Source organism: Camellia sinensis, chromosome 1, assembly GCF_055761805.1.
Source record: "Camellia sinensis isolate YWXY chromosome 1, ASM5576180v1, whole genome shotgun sequence".
NCBI lineage: Eukaryota > Viridiplantae > Streptophyta > Magnoliopsida > Ericales > Theaceae > Camellia > Camellia sinensis.
In genome coordinates this window covers 117131191-117147900 of record NC_138961.1, presented here as the reverse complement: position 1 = coordinate 117147900, position 16710 = coordinate 117131191, and positions in this window count along the sequence as shown.

The following is a 16710-nucleotide window of genomic DNA, read 5'->3' as shown; positions in this document are numbered from 1 at the left end:
TCAGCTGCTTCCAGGTCGACCGTTGTTCGCTCTTGGACACCGGTCTCAATTTCTCCAGGCTGCTCCTGGCCGCTTCCCTCCTCGGCATTGACCTCAGTTTCTTTGGCAAGCTCTTCCTCGGCCTCAGCTTGCAATGCGCTGAAGACGTCGTTAGCATAAGGCACGAGGTAGTCCAGTAGGAAGGCAGTCGGGGGAGCAGCAAACACATTGGTGTCAGGACCTTGACCGAGATGTTCGCAGGCTGACTTCCAACCCGCTTTGAAATAAATGTCTTGAGTTGCGAAGACCTGCTTCTTGTAGCTGTCCTCGGCTTCCTTGAAGCCGGCGTTGTTGGCATCTTCGCACTCCTTCTCCCTTGACGCCTTGAGTGCGTCCAGCTCAGCCTGGAGCTCATCTCTCTTCTTCTCGGCCTCCTCAAGATGGCCGAGCAACCTGTTGTTGTCAGCATTGGCCATTTGAAGTGAGGACCTTGCTCGGCCGAGCTCAATTTGCAGACTCTGGACTTGGCCGGCAGTGTCATTCGCCTTCTGCCGCAGTCGATGGATTCACTCCATGACCAAGTGTTGCTTCTTGATGGCCTGCAAGAAGAAAGTCTGATCAGAGAAGAAACCGTACAAGCACTTGGTAAAAATTTTAGAGAAGATTGAGACTTACCCTGGTCATGGACTTAACAGAAGATTTCAACAACCGGGTGTCAGGAACGTGGTCGTTGCCGATCACGTCGCTCGGTAGGAGAAGGGCTTTGGAAAGGTCAAAGGCGAGCAGGTGCTCTTTGTCGCCATTGATGGAAGCGGTAGCTGGTATGTCCTTCTCTCGGTGTTTCAACTGCGGTCACCACGGTGGTGTTGGGTCGACAGTGACAGTGGGTTGCTCGGTGGTTAACTCGGCAACCAGCTCGGCGGATAAGTCTGCGCGTGGCCTTTTGCCAGCCCGGCGAGCTTCTTGTCTGGGTTGCCCGGCACCTAGAGATGCCAAGGTGACCACAGGGCCGCTGGATTGTCCGGCAGCTTAAGAGTGTCTGGTGATGCTCGGTATCTCGGCTGAGGTGGCTGTTAGGAGGTTCTTGATACAGCTCCGTTTTGCCATCTCTTGTTCTTCGGTTAGCCGGATTAGTGGCACGTCCGGTAGAGTTGGGTCCAGAGGAGGTGTTGGAGCAAGGAGAAAGTCTGTAACTTTGCTTCGGCGTGGAGTTGAGTATCTGTAGGTTAGAGTGTAGCCGAGCAACTCGTTACAATCTCGGTGGCTGCAACGGAGCACGGTTCGGATGGCTTCAACGTTGGGATATTAGTAGTTGGATTGTAAGGCTTGAATTGCTGCAAAAGAAACAGGAAAAATAGTAAGTACAGAATGTTGAAGGCAGGGACTAACCGAGCAAATTAGCGCGGCTTACATGTGGAACCAAAGTTCTTGCTGATGAACCAGCCTCGTACATCGGCTGTTTCATAATTGCCAGACACCCAGAAGAAGTCGTCATCATGTAAGTCCTTGTCTGGGGTACCGGTTACTATCTTCTCTTTACCCGGTCTTATCTTTAAATAATAGGCCAGGTCATCACCGGTGTGCCCAAGGGTGTATTGTCTAAGTATCTTGGCTAAACCTAAGTTTGTTCCTAGCCGGTTGTTTAGCTCGTGCATGCCATTGATTATTCGGTAGGTGTTGGTCGAAACCTGGGTGGGTGCTAGCCCGGTGCGGCACAAAAATTCGGTCATCGGAGGGTTGACCAGGAAGCAGAGGCCTCCTTCAATTACTGACAGCACGGTGAAGGGGCATTGGTCAAGCCTGCCCCAGGGGGGTGTTTCCATCTCGGTGAGCTCTATGTGGACGTCTGCCAGGATACCGTATTCTTCCCTGAAGGCAGCCAAGGCAGCAGGTGTGTCCACAAGGAAGCAAAATTTCTCCATGATTGACTGACTAATCTAGCTCGACTGAGGTGGTTTGGCACAGGCTGGGAATTAATGGCTGCTCGGTCCTTGAGAGCCTCAAGATTGGTCTTTGGTCCCCTTGGACTCTGCAGGAAAATAGAGGGTAATTGTAAGTGGGAGTGCGATCGCGCAAAACGAGCTAAAGTTGAGTTCGGTCGTGGATTGTGCCAAACCACCTCGGTCATAAATGTTAGCCAAGGAGCTCGGTTGCCCGAGCGAACCAGAGATTAGCTCGGTCGAGCGGCCAAGTCCTTTTTGCTACCCTGATTTCTCTGAAAGTTGGGATAAACTAAAGATTTGCCCGGTCTGAGCGATTTTTGGATCGAATGAAGATTTGGAGCCCGGTCCGCCCCATATCTTCATTGTTCCTCAGGGAAATTAAAGAACAGTGAAGAAACTAAGGGGCATTGAAGGTTTTGGGTGGGGGAGGCCTTTAGTGCCCTGATATGTGAAAATACCAACTGAAATAGCAAAAATAAGGCTCGGAGAACTTACCAGGAGAGGGCAAAGTCTTCTTCTTCGAAGACGAACTCAGCAATGGCAAGAAGGCGAAGGCAAAAGCTCTGGATCGACAAGGAGGAGAGAGAGTAGGTAAGGTTGAAATGAAGGAAGGTTCAATATGTTTATAGAGATGAAGAAGACCGCCAAAAATTTGAATCTAAACGAACATGACGTTTGGCTGCGCGAGGCCAATCAACCCACGACACGCGTCCCTATTGACAGCAGCATCACTACTGAAGAGACAGGATAGTAAATCGAGGCATCGACCGGGCAAGTTTTGAAGACAGGCATGTCAAGTAGTCCGATCACCGTATTGCAAACCGAGGAACGAGGAAGTGTTACCCCAGCCAGATTTGGTAATCCCGGTCACGCTTGTGCGGACGGAATTCAGGGGCAATTGAGAGGGAGAATTATGAGCCGGTTATGGGCCAAGTTAGAGGCCGAGCAAATTACAGGCCCAAAATGGTGCGTTGGGCCGCGATAACTTTGGATTAGCCCGGAGTTGGGGCTGCTCAGAGATGGACCGAGCTACTTGGATCTGCGCAGGTGATAACCGCGCAACTTGCGTTGCTCGGTCAATGGCGCGCACCGTTATCCCGGTCGAGAATCTTGTGCCAGAAGCCCAGCTGGATGGCCTTTGGTTGATCGGTATGACAAGTCTGAAGGTCGGCTCTGCCGGAATGCTGCCGAGCATGGCTGGAAAGGATCTCAATTCTTAGAGCGATTGGGCATGAAACACAGCGTGGCCGTTGACAGCCGAGAAGATTCAGCCCTGCTGCCGAGCTCCCAGTAGAGTGGGCTGGCAGTCGGGTTAGGTGATGTTCAACAAGATTTGTGCTGACAGATGGGATAGCAGAATCACATGTCGAGAGATCATTGGGAGTAGATTTGGGGCGTAGAAGGTATATAAGCAAGTCTACGCCCCCCCATGCTGAGACAAAGGAACACTTGGTGAGACATACACAAAACACTCAATCCCCCCCTCTCTCTCTCTCTCTATATCCCTGTGTGTGCCTAACTTGATCGTCGGAGGGGTATTCCGGCCACACACCGCCGGGTAGCTCACCGCTGTTGTACACGCAGGTGATCGGATAGAAACGGAGCTTGGTAGAAAGGAGTGCAGGCTCACCTGAATATTTGCTCCCTGCACACCAAGAATTCTACTTTTGAAAAATGTTAGCTTAGAATGTCAGAATGAATGAGAAAATAGGGAAAAATTTCCAAGAAAACCAGTTGGATAAGCTTTCCTCAACCAGACGTCTTTTCCACAACACGTCGAACCTTTTTGGCCCATGGACGCGTGCGCGAATCTTTTTCTACACTACCGAACATTTTTCAGGCAACGTGCTAAACAAATTTGATCCGTGGATGCATCGTTGAGTCTTTTCCAGCTCCGATGGGAAATTTTCTTAGGAGATACACTTGGCTACTATGTACTGGCTGGACAAGTCTTATTTGGCACACCTTATTCTGGCATCAGCCAAATTGCTTTCTTGTGAGGTGTCGAAAGGATCTTGGAATATGCTATCCAGATCCATGGGATCTAGAGGCATATTCAAAGCCCCAAATGCTTATAAAATCACGGCCCTCCCCTGGGGGAAAAGGGTTCCAAAATTTTGAATCACTATTCCTAATCTTCTATAATAAATTCCTCTATACTTAATCAAAAACCCTAAAAAAGAACTGGTAAAAAATTTTGGACAACCTTCTAAATACCTTTACTTGGATGGCGTGGAGTTAGAAGACCTCTATTAATTAGAGGGAGCTTGGTTCAGAGTTTGTAATTAGCTTAGGCCATGTCTTTGCTATTCTAGAGGTAATCCATACTTTCATTTTTATTCTAAATCTATCTGTACTCTTTTTCTTCTATTTTGGAGATTTGTTAAGAATGTGGGTTGAAATTGCTACTAGCTTAGTTGATTTCACTCTTTCTCCCAACCTTTTTGTAGTTAGTAGAGGCCTGTATAGAGGCTTTGGCCAAGCCTGAAAAGCTTTCTTTTTTATTTTATGGTTTAGAAATCAAGGCACAATTTTCTTTATGAAAAAAGAAAGGTTCTCTCTTCCTGAACCTACGTTACATGGATTTGAGTAGTTTACGCTCCTTTTCATGAGTAGGGAGATGAATCTCCCTCTCCTCATTAGAGTTTTTCTAGTTCTTACCGTTTTTCCTAGTTTTGATGATGTAGAAGTCTGGATATGGCTTCCTTCATGAGAATGGATGGGATCTCCCCTCTTATCACTGTTTCTTATAGATTTTGGTAGTTTATACTAATTTTCATGTGTAAACAGAAGAGACCCTCCCTATCCTTGTTGGAGCTTCCTTTTCTCTTCTTTTGTAATTTTCTTAGCTTCCATTCATTATATTGTTGCATGCGTTTGGACAGGTCTCTCTTCTCTTTACCCCCACTCTCTATTCTTTTACTCTTTGATAGCTTACACTTGCTTTTATTGTCATTTTAGTCCCACGATTTGTAGAGGAGCATGCATTTTTGCTTGGACCATTATCTTCAGATGAAATTATGTGTTATCTTCTTTGTTGATCTCTATGTCAGATTGATAGTGTCCATTGTCCCTTAGGATTCATTATGTGTGAATTTTGCATTAGATATCGTATCCAGGATCATGCATTTTCTATTTTAGATTATTTTCTATTTTTCACTTGGCTGGAGTACTCAGTGAGCATCCCTACCCTTTTCTTTGCATATCATTTAGTTCAACATCTAGGATCACACATTGTTTTCTAACCTGTTACACTCTTGGTATGCTGCGGAGGAGTACTAGGTGAGCCTCTTTTATCTTTGCATCTTGCTTGTGATTGTTTCTTATTTTGTCTAGCAGACTACCATGAGGCTATGTACTTATTTGCTACATCTCTATGATTGCCCATTGTATGGAGGTCTCATTGCTTAAGTTTGAATGATTCTGATCTCTTCGTGCGAAGCATGTCCCAGTTTGCATGAGATTTCTGCCTCTCCAACACTTTGTTTAAAAAAAAGAAAAAAAACAACAACAAGAGATTAGAGTATTCCAAAGCAAGTGATATCATCTATATTTGTTTGCTTTACATAGTAAAGATAGCAACAATAACTGGATTATATGGTCATGTCATGTTAATGATATATCATAGATTAGTACAGGCCAATCTTTGATTGAGTAAGTGGGGGTACTAAATTCATAACCTTCCCCCCCATACCTAAGTTCCTGAGCTGAGACACTTTGGTTATGACGAATCATGACCTCTGGGTACGAGTTACGGGTTTCCTAGTTTTTCCCAAAAGATTAGGTAGTGACTCTAAGTCTGGTGATATAGTCCATTTTTGGCATTTGTGATTAGCGGATTTTCTATAAAATTGCCAGATCTAGAGTCTTATATCATTTCACATAACACACTTGGACCTCCCATCTGGGAGATCCCACAGTTTTTGGTGACTCTGCTAGAGAGAACAAAGAGATCTCGACTCAAAATTTTTGATATGAGATTTATTAGCATGTAGTTGTGTTCATTGCATTTGCATTTGTATCGGTTCACTTAAGCCCATCACATTCGTTACCTGTCACTCTCGAATGGCTTGATGTACAAGATGGCTTGCCAGATCTAGGCTCTGTTAGGCTGGGAATGCAAATCCTTGGATCTTGATCATTGTCTACCGTTTAATCCTCCTTTTGTTGCTCGGCAAAAGGGTAGAGAGGTATTTAGGTGATCATGTCGGGGCACCCTCTTTGACTTTCTCCTACCCTCGCATATAGTGAGTTGTAGAACCTTCCAAAATTAGGACAAGATGCTCACCCTCTCTTGATTGTTGTGATATATCTTTGTATAAATAGAGAAGCTCTAGATCTCTTCTAAAAATAGGACAGGGTAACCCGAGCCGCCTGTAGGGGTGTTTGTAAATTATCTGTTATATGCTATGTGTTATATCCTGGAACAAATACATGGGCTCTCTTTGAGTACAGAGGTCTTTTTAGATCAGTTCGGGAGATGTTGTTTGAGCACAGAATTCTAGTTTTGGTGAGCTTCTACAGGAGCATTATCTGATTGGGGGATTTTTGTTCTTTTTCTTTCGTTAGGAGGTTTGGCACCATTACTTCTGATAGATCTAACATTCCCCAGGTTCAATGGACTCATTCAAGTCGTCTGTAGAAAGTCAGTGATCTTGTTCAAGGACAACCAATGCTAGTATCTTTGCCATCACCAATCAAAAGAAGGACAGTTAACTGGTCACCAGTAGTATAGTTTGATCATTCCCCTTTTGGTTCAGTGTCATTGTCAGTTATGGCCTAGTTTCCTCTTGACATCACATAAAGGATAATTACTCTACATAATACCCTTGATGCTCTCAACCAGACAATCACTGCTTAGACCAGGACTATAGAAGACATGCAAGGCCCATCTGGGGTACCGGCAACTCCTCCTACTCCTGGAGTTCTCCCTGTTCTACCAGTTCACCCACAACAGACAGCAGCACCAAATGCTAAGGACTTCTGTGGTCCAAACCCAAATCTGTAGGATGACTCAATCTTTACTCCATAACCTGTTGTTGGGGGACTTTTCCCTTTAGACTTAGTCAAACACGATCTGGCCATCTAGAGGATTGCCAAGTTGAAGAAAGTCCTCAAGAAGAACCCAGGGCATTGGTGCAATTCCAAATATTGACGATAGATACACAAAGACTATTATTAGATTGCCAAAGAGATGAAGATGCCACACATTTACCCGTTTTGATTGTACTGGAGAACTAATTGTTCACATCGGCCTATTTTCTGACATTATATGGCCTATGGGGTTGACCCAAGCACAGAAACTCTCTGTTTAGAAGAACCTCATCAGGAGTCACTGTCATCCGGTATGCAAAGTTCTAAGATAAGGTGAAAAGAAATTAGGAAGAGTTGGCTGAAGCCTTTGTGGTGCAATATTCTTATAACACACAAATCGAGGTTACCACTCGAGAACTAGAGGCAACACGACAAGAGCCCAAGGAGAAATTCAGTGACTTTATCACTCATTGGAGGAGTAAAGCCGCTAGAATGACTAATCGACCCTCTGAAAAGGACCAAGTCTGAACAGTGATAAGAAATTTATAGAATCAGCTCATGAAGAGAATGATTGTCATCCCTCTGTTCAACTTCAAATACCTACATGAGATTGGGGTATAGATTGAGGATGCTTTGAATGAAAGGTTGATATTCGAATAAGTCAAGATCATCAAGAAGCCTTATGTTTGAAATACCAATGTTCCTACTATCAATACCAAAACTATTGAAATCAACTCAGTAACCTCTTAACCCAGCACTGCCAACCTATTTGCCAAAAAAACCCAACAAACTACTAACCCAACTTAGTCCAGAACCGAGTCTTCCATCATCTATATATGAGTCCAACCCGTGCGATGAAAATCCTTCGGAACAAGGGACATCTCAGGCTCCTTGAACCATGACCACTCCCCGATTCACTTTCACCAAAACATGACCCCACCAAACACTGTGCCTTCCATCAACAACGCGGTTATGAAACCAACCGATGTTTCTGTCTCTTTCATGAAATCCAAGACCTCATAAACAACAAAATCATTGTGGCCCCATAGAAACCAAATGGCACCAACAATCCACTTATAAACCATGGCCAAATTCCACTACCCCTGAATGTCAACCTTATCCATACATTTCCTACCTTCGACTCTAGCCTATACATCATTCCATCTCATTTGCCTAAACTTTAGGTGTACATTCCTACGAGCACGAACTTGTGCATCTTAAATGCACCCTAATAAAACCTAGTAACAACATTAGTACCAGGAATTGTAGCTCTAGTAGTATTGCACCAAAAGGTTGAACAACGGAGAAAATTATACGAAGAAATCTGTACGACTACTAATCCAATGGAGTGCAGTAATGCCTCAATACTTGCCATGATAGGAATTGAGCTGATAGAGAGAGATACTTAAGCACAGACAGAAGAGGTTCTTATGGAAAACAGTGATCTGAAACTAATTTGGATGAAGAAGTTTTGAAAACTTGATGTGTGGAATAATGTGATCATGACCCATTGGAAAGAAGCCATGAATGCTGAAATTCACTGTACTTTGATGCTCACAGCATTGAGATGCCAAGAGAAAAATAGGGTTTTTCTACATAAAATTGATGACGATTGGTTTATAGGGAGTTTGTTCAGTGAAGAAGAGAAGACGCATGAGATGGAGTTCGACCTAATTCAGTTTATTGTGTTAGTAGATGGACCTAAGCTAAATATTACAGTACCCAAATTCTTTAATGCCAATGCTAGCAATGCAAATGTAGAGGAACATGATCTCAATATGTTGGCAGATTTAGTGGAAGAAATGGACCACCTTCGTTTCTTCAAGGAATATGATTTGAGATACATACAATTTTTGTGGTGGGATCCATATAATTTAGAAACAAGTGATAGATCGGGCACTAAGTGGAAAGAGGAGTATCAAGAAATAAACAGTGAAAATGAGGGGAGGAGTCATCATTGAAAGTGAGAGTTCGAACAATGAAAGCATAAATGGTGGGAGAGTGAAAAGAAGGCTAATAAAGTTGGGATCAAGCAAGAAGATAAACAATTAAGCAACCATGAATCCTTAAACACTAGAAACCTTGGGGCTGGTAAATAAGAAATCAAGAAGAAAAAGAAAACGAAATCCACTGAGAATGATGATGATGAGACAGAAGTAGAAGTTATTGAAGAAGAAGAATCTGATGAACTATTCTAAAAAATCATTGCACCTATCCTTGAATGGCATATAGCTAACACGGTACCTAATTGGTTTGATGAACTTAATGAATTGGGAACAGGCTTTTATTGGCAGCATTGAGCTTATTTAGGATGATATGGAAGCGCAGCACAAGAACTAGGCTTTTGAGAAGGCGTGTGTTACGTAGATTGAATCAAATGATGGGTTAGAGTTCGATTCCATTGAGTCTGCTGTGTTGGAGTCGGATTCCTCTAGTGAGTTAGAATTGAGCGTTTCTAGGAGTGGTAACCTAGACGTTCCTATCCTGTCTAGGTCGTCATGTTCCTTTTCTTTTAAGTCTGTACTTAACTTGCCATTTATAATGAGAATTTCGAGGATTCCGCTTACTTCTCTGTGCCTATAGTTAATTGTTCAGATCAAGATTTTCAAAACTTTGATGAAAATGACGAGGAATAAATTCCTCTGACTTTGAAGAATTTGACTAAATGGAAAGAAGAGAGACGTGCCAAACCCTTGATTGATGAAATCATTGTAATTAATATGAGTATTGAGAAGGATCCTCCATTGGTCCAGATTGGTTCCACGCTGTCTTATAAGGAGCATGGCCAACTAGTTACTTTTGTTAAAAGAGTTCAAAGTTGTTTTTGTATGGTCCTACAAAGACATGCCTAGAATCAATCTTGAGATTCCATGGCATATGATCCCTCTCAACCCTGATACTCGACCTGTTAAGAAGAAACTTTGCAGAATCCATCCATACTAGGCTTTGAAGATAAAGGAAGAGATCATTAAGCAGATCAATGCAGGGTTCTTAATTGTCACAGAATATCCGACTTAGTTGGCCAACATTATTCCGAGTCCTAAAAGGATTGGAGAATTAGGGTCTACGTCGATTTTAGGGATTTGAATAGAGCTAGTCCAAAAGACGACTTTCCGCTACCTCATATAGATGAATTAGTAAATTCCACAACAAGTCATGCATTGTTGTCTTTCATGGATAGATTTTCTGAGTACTACAAAATTATGATGGCACCTGAAGACAGAAAGAAGATTGCTTTCACTACACCATGGGTCACTTACTACTATTGAGTGATATTGTTTGGATGAAAGAATGCAGGAGCAACCTATTAGAGGGCCATATCAACATTGCTCCATTACACGATCAAAAAAGAAGTTGACGTCCGTGTGGATGATATGATTGTGAAATCCAAGGATATAGCGGGGCATTATGACATGCTGAGAAAATGCTTTAAGAGAATTAGGCAGTATAAGCTATGATTAAATATGCAAAAATGCACATTTGGGGTAATAGAAAGGAAGATTTTGGGATTTTTGATCACACAGTGCGGAATAGAGATTGATCCATCCAAAATAAAAAGATGTGCAAGGCTTCCTAGGAAAAGTGAAATTCATAAATTGGTTTATTGCCAAATTAAGCATGACTTGTGCCTACTATTTGGTCTCCTGAAGAAGGAGAAGAAATTTCATTGGAACGACTGATGCCAAGTCACTTTCGAGTAGATTAAGGAATACCTTCAAAATTCATCAGTACTGCAACCTCCTAAGCTAGACAAACCATTGATCATGTACCTATCAGTCACCAAAACCATCGATCATGTGTGCTAGCTCAAGAGTTTGAGGGCAAAGTAGAGAAGGCCATTTACAATTTGAACAAGAAGGTGTTGGAATACGAGGCTCGTTACACACATTTGGAGAAGACTTATCTTGCATTGGTATAGGCCACTAGGAAGTTGGGGCACTACCTATTATCTCATTCGTTAATGCTAGTTTCAAGACTAGATCCCATCAAATACCTTTTTGAGAAACCAACACTTACTGGTAGGCTAGCTCATTGGTTGCACCTTCCTTCGGAATTTGATCTCAGGTATGTCACTCACAAGTCTGTCAAAGGAAAGTAGTAGCAGAATTCTTAGCAGACCACCCGATAGAGAAAGAAGAAGATGTGGAATTCTTGTTTCCAGATAAAGAAATCTTACGAGTAAAAGAGGAAACCTTGAGGTTATACTTTGATGGAGCATCTAATCAAATGAGCTATAGGATGGGAGTGCTAATCATCACACCTAATGATTCACATATACCTCTAGCTTTCAAACTCCATTTCAAAGTATCCAACAATCAAGCCGAGTATGAAGCATGCATCGTTGGAGTAGAAGCAGCCCTAGAACTAGGGGAAAGGAGGTTAAAAGTAAATAGGGATTCAAATCTGTTTGTCTTACAAGCCTGAAGAGATGGAAAGTATAAGAAGAAATGATGAAGGTCTCTACCACCAAACTCTGGATAATCTAATTCCGAGATTTGAAAAGCTAACATTCACTCTTCTTCTGCAAGAGAACAATCGATTTGTGAATGCCTTGGCAAATCTAGCGTCAATAGTGGATATACAAGTGGGAGTTAAAATGCGCTTGATAATCATAGAACAAAGATATGCACTTGCATACGTGAGGATAGCAACAATTGAAGAAGTTTAGATTGAGAATCAATGGTATCACAACATCTAGAATTTCTTAGAAAGTGAAACAATCTCACAAGGGACAACAACCAAGGACAATAGAGGAATACGACGTCTGGCCATCAAATTTATCATTTATGGTAGAAAATTGTACTGATAAGGTCATTTGGGAATGCACAAGTTTTGTGTTGATAAAGAAGAACAAAGCGCATCATGGAAATGATTCATAATGGTGAATGTCAAGCCCATAAGAATGGAGTTATGTTAGCAAGGAAGATCATTAGTCCACAATGGAAAAGGACACCATTGCTTTCATTCGTAGATGTCACAAATGTCAAATCCACTCTAACCGCATGAATATACCACTGTCCAAGCTTTACAATATGACCTCACCGTGGCCATTTTCAGTATGGAGAATAAATGTCATTAGGGTTATCACACTGAAAGGATCAAACGGGCATGAGTTCATCCTAGTTGCTGTCGATTACTTCATCTAGTGGGTCAAAGCGCAATCTTACTCAGTATTTACGGCATCACAAGTAGCCAAGTTCATAAAAAACAACATCATCTGCAGATATGGAGTACCAAATGAGATAGTTTTGGACAACGATTCACACTTCGAGGGGAAGGTGGCTGACTTGCTTGAGAAATACAACGTGCCTTTCCATAAGTCATCAACATATAGGCGACAAACCAATGGGGCCGTTGAAGTTGCAAACAAGAACATCAAAAACATTCTATGGAAGATGATTGAAAATTACAAGGATTGGCCAGATAAGTTACCTTTTGCACTATAGGGATACAAGGCTTTTATTTGAACATCTATTAGGTCGACACTCTACTCACTTGTGTATGCAATGAAGGCTGTTTTGCCCATCAAAACTGAAGTCCCTTCACTAAGAGTCATGGTCGAATGTTAGATTTCAGAAGCAGATTGGTAGAGAAGTGAATTTAAGGAACGGATGTTGTTTAATGAAAGGATGCTGAAAGCATTGTATCACATTCAACGTTACGAATGCAGGATAGCGAGAGCATTCAACAAAAGGGTTATATCTAGGAATTTGAAGGAAAGTAATCTAGTGTTGAAAGATAACTATGCACCCATTCATGATCCAAGAGGAAAATTCAAACCTAACTAAACTGGCCCCTACATCATCAAGACCATCTAGTCAAGAGAAGCGGTTATTCTTATGGATTTGGGCAGATTAGACTTCACACAACTGGTCAACATGGATAAACTGAAGAAATACTACCCTTGAGGGGCTCATTGGGCCAAAAACCCAAAAGGGCGACCTTGGAAAAGTCAGAGCATTCAAAATGAAAAAAGAGAAAAAGGAGCTAGCAAGGTTGAAAACCCGAAAGACTGACTTTGGCAAAAGTTAAAGCGCAAAAAGAGAGTGTTAATACCCGATTGAATCTTAACCGAGAACTACGTAAGGCATGATTCCTATCCTTGGGATACATATGTAACTTGATTCTAAAGTACAGCCCCAACCATATATATAGACACCCTATTTTGACTAACCCAAAGACTTTGGGCAATTGTAGGCCTCCTCATGATAAATTGGTAACACTTACACCATTGGAATGTTGGAAATTTCTTTAGGTTGATGTAACACCCTATTTTGGCCAAAAAAACTACATTTTTACAAAAATTTCCCTAAATCCATTTTTTCTGACGTTGAGAGATAAGAGAAGCTCAATTGCACTTGGTTTGATGGTACTTTCCCAAAATTACTAACCGATTTTATCAAAACATTGATCTAAGGACAATTTGAGCTTGCTTGGTCCATAAGTAAGCAAAAGCCATGCAAAGCCGCACCCAGCCATGTAAACCCACACCTCACTTACAAAATTGACACTTAGACTCCTAGTCGTACGTGAACTCGTACATGCATTGTGCGTCGCACTTCTATTGTGCAGCCGCACCCCACCCTCCGATAGACAAAAATAGAAACTTTGCAAGGATGACAATGCGGAATTGGAGAGATGCACTAGGGAGAAAGTGATGGCTAACCCTAGCAGCCTCCTCTGACTTCCTCTCCAAGCTAGGAGCGCCTATAAAAGCAACCCTCCTCTCCCCCTCCTTTTCAAGGGGTTACAAAATTGTAAACCTTTTTAGAGCATTAGAGAGCTTGAGAGAAAGACACCCTCCCCTCTTCCTCTAACTCCGAAAATTTCCAATTGAACAGCAACTAAAACCTTCTAAGGATTGAAAGTTTGGATTATGATCAAAACCCTTTGCTCGAGGGGGGCATGCAAGCAAGAAAGTGAAGTTTTCTCACTTTCCCTTGCGTTTTCTCCAAAATAGTACCTAATCCTCTATCTTTTTATTATTTTTATACCTCTTTTATCTATATTTTCAGTAGTCAAGCATGTTTATGCTCTAGTTCATTCGAATATCATGTAATTGCATATTTATTCATCTTTTACGCCTATTCTAGCATGATTTCTCTATGTTCATTAGAAAAACAAGTTTAGGGTTGTTTAATCATGTAGACATTATATATTAGGTCCGGTTTGAATCATTATATAGTCTTAGCGTTTTTCCTTTTTTATTTTGCTATTTGTTCTTTTATATATATTCATCATTTATTAGTCTCGAATAAAGCCTAGATTCATATTTTGCATCTTTAAATATATATTAGGATCATATTTAATTTATTTACTGCATGAAAGACGCTGAAAGTGAGCATCCAGGTAAGTTTCCTTGATTCTGCATAGCATATACTCGTCTTTGTTTTATCACTTTTCAATTATGCAAATTAAATGTTTTTCTACGCAAAATTGTGTGTTTTGGATGTTTCTATGAATGCTATTTAATTTATGTTGGGTTTATAGTCATCAATTGATAAAATCTACTCTTTTTTTTTTTATTATCGAAAAATCAATATTTTTGGAAAATATGGATTTATTTCTTTAATCTAAAATAAATTATATTCTTATTTTATTTTATTTTATTCAAATCGCATAGTTTAGGATTAGGTAAAGGATTTTAGGCTAATAATGAAGTTTGTGAATAATTAACCATTAAAATCATAAAATAAAAAGTTAGTAAAGGACATTCCCTTTTTGTACCTAGGCTCTTGAACCTGGCATTTCATGGTTATCATAGATTGGTTCTTTGCTTAGTTTTTAGTGTTAAAGGTTTCCTAATTCCCCTCTTACAAAAAAAATAAAGTGGAGACTCTTTGTGGGTCAAAGCAAGTTGGTGTGAGAAATAGGCCTTAGACTCGAAAAAGGCACGACACCCACAATATGCATCCCAACCATATCCATTCCAACCATTTCCATCTCAAGCCACACCCATCCATGCCATGTGTAAATTCAGGTACTCCAGTTCGATGTTATGTTTTGGGTTGTATCCACACTAAGTGCTCTTGAAAAGTCAATTGCAAGAAGGATGTTAGTAATTCAAGTTGCAGTGATTGCAGTAAGTTGTTGTTTAGTCTTGACCCGAGGTTATCCATTCCAGGAATCGATTCCATGCTTGTCAAGTTTTGACTGTTTCAAAAATTATTTTGACTTTGTTTTAATAAAATGACTGGTTTTCCTTACTGTACTTGTTACAAGCATTTAATCATTCATGGAACAAAAAGGATGCTTTTCAGTACTCTAACCTTTCTCTTTTGCATTGATTTCAAAATACAAGTGGAATGTACATGTTTAACTAAATCTCATTTCGATCAAAACTTTTTCCAATAAAAAGGTCAAAAAATAGTAGACTAGGGGCACAATATAAGGGTCAAACGTCAGTCTTTTGTCTCTTTCTAATTGCCCAAGAGTCTTTACCATCTACTCCTCATCAACACATATCTCATCCTCCAGCTAGAGAAGGTACTCATCAGACAAGGCAAAACTAAAATCGGTCAAAGGGGAAAAGAACTCTCTATCTATCCATGCAGCTCGGAACCACGGGAAATGACTAGTACGAAAATAGTAGGCAACTAAGTACAACATAGGCCCAACTAGACAAGTCTGCTCTCGCTCAAATTACTGTGTAAACCTAAAGGGAAAGTAGTACACACTACAAGACAGCCTAACAATCTGAACGCTCAGCTCTCGAGACATCCTGTGGGTCATGGTCGACAGATCCAACCAAGGGCACCTACAAGTGATATCACTCTTTGATAAAGTAGATATCAAATCATACCACTCCCTCTCTATCCCAAAGTCCATTAAGCAAGCCCAAGAATGGTAAGACACTACAAGATACTGAGTGGTGGGCACCGCTAGCCTCAACATATCCAGCCATATCTAGGAAGGGTTGAAAAATAAGAGAGATTAAAGAATAGAGAAATGTCAGATGAGTGGAAAAAATGAGAATGGAGATAGAAAAAAATGAGTTTTGAGATATCGAGTGATGTAAGAAATCGAAAGTGAGCAAAAAGTGAGAAACATTGTACCTGAGGGAGCAGTGGGCTACTCGCAAAGTGCCTAATTTCTCTGATGTAAACATCATCAAGATCCATCAAGGTCTTTACCAATACTAAACCAATACAGCTCCAATCTCCTGGAAGAAGCTGAACCACCTCAACCAAAGCAACACTGGATCTACCAGTACCAGAAGCTAACAAGAAATGGGCCATCATACATATATAGAGGGCAGATTTTGCTATCTTGAAAACGGCTGTCGCTACAGTCGCAGGCACTAGAAAACCTACGCATCACTTGGGGAATGGAAAGCTTCCACCCGGTAACCAAGGACCTAGCCTCACTTCAGGGTAACTCGCAAATCTAAGCAAGAATGCTACAATGGTTAATCTGACGTGAAGCCAAGTTGATCTTGTCCCAGCTACACCCCATCAAGGCTCAAAACTTCTCAAAAGTTGGGCATATCTCTTGAGAGCCGAATCAGAAGACATGAGTCATTGGATCCCAAAATATAGTTGCAGCCCCGAAGAAATGTGAAGTCCAAAGGAACCCAATAAAGGTGGAAAAGTGCATTAAGGCCAAAGTTGATAAAATTTAACCTATTGCACCCGTCCAAACCATCCATCCAATCTTCGAGTCTTGAAAAGATTTGGGAATCCATTTCTAGCCAGAAGAAAAAAGAATGTTGTTGTTACGGGCGCTAAAACTGATGAGAAGTGCTTAAAAAGGA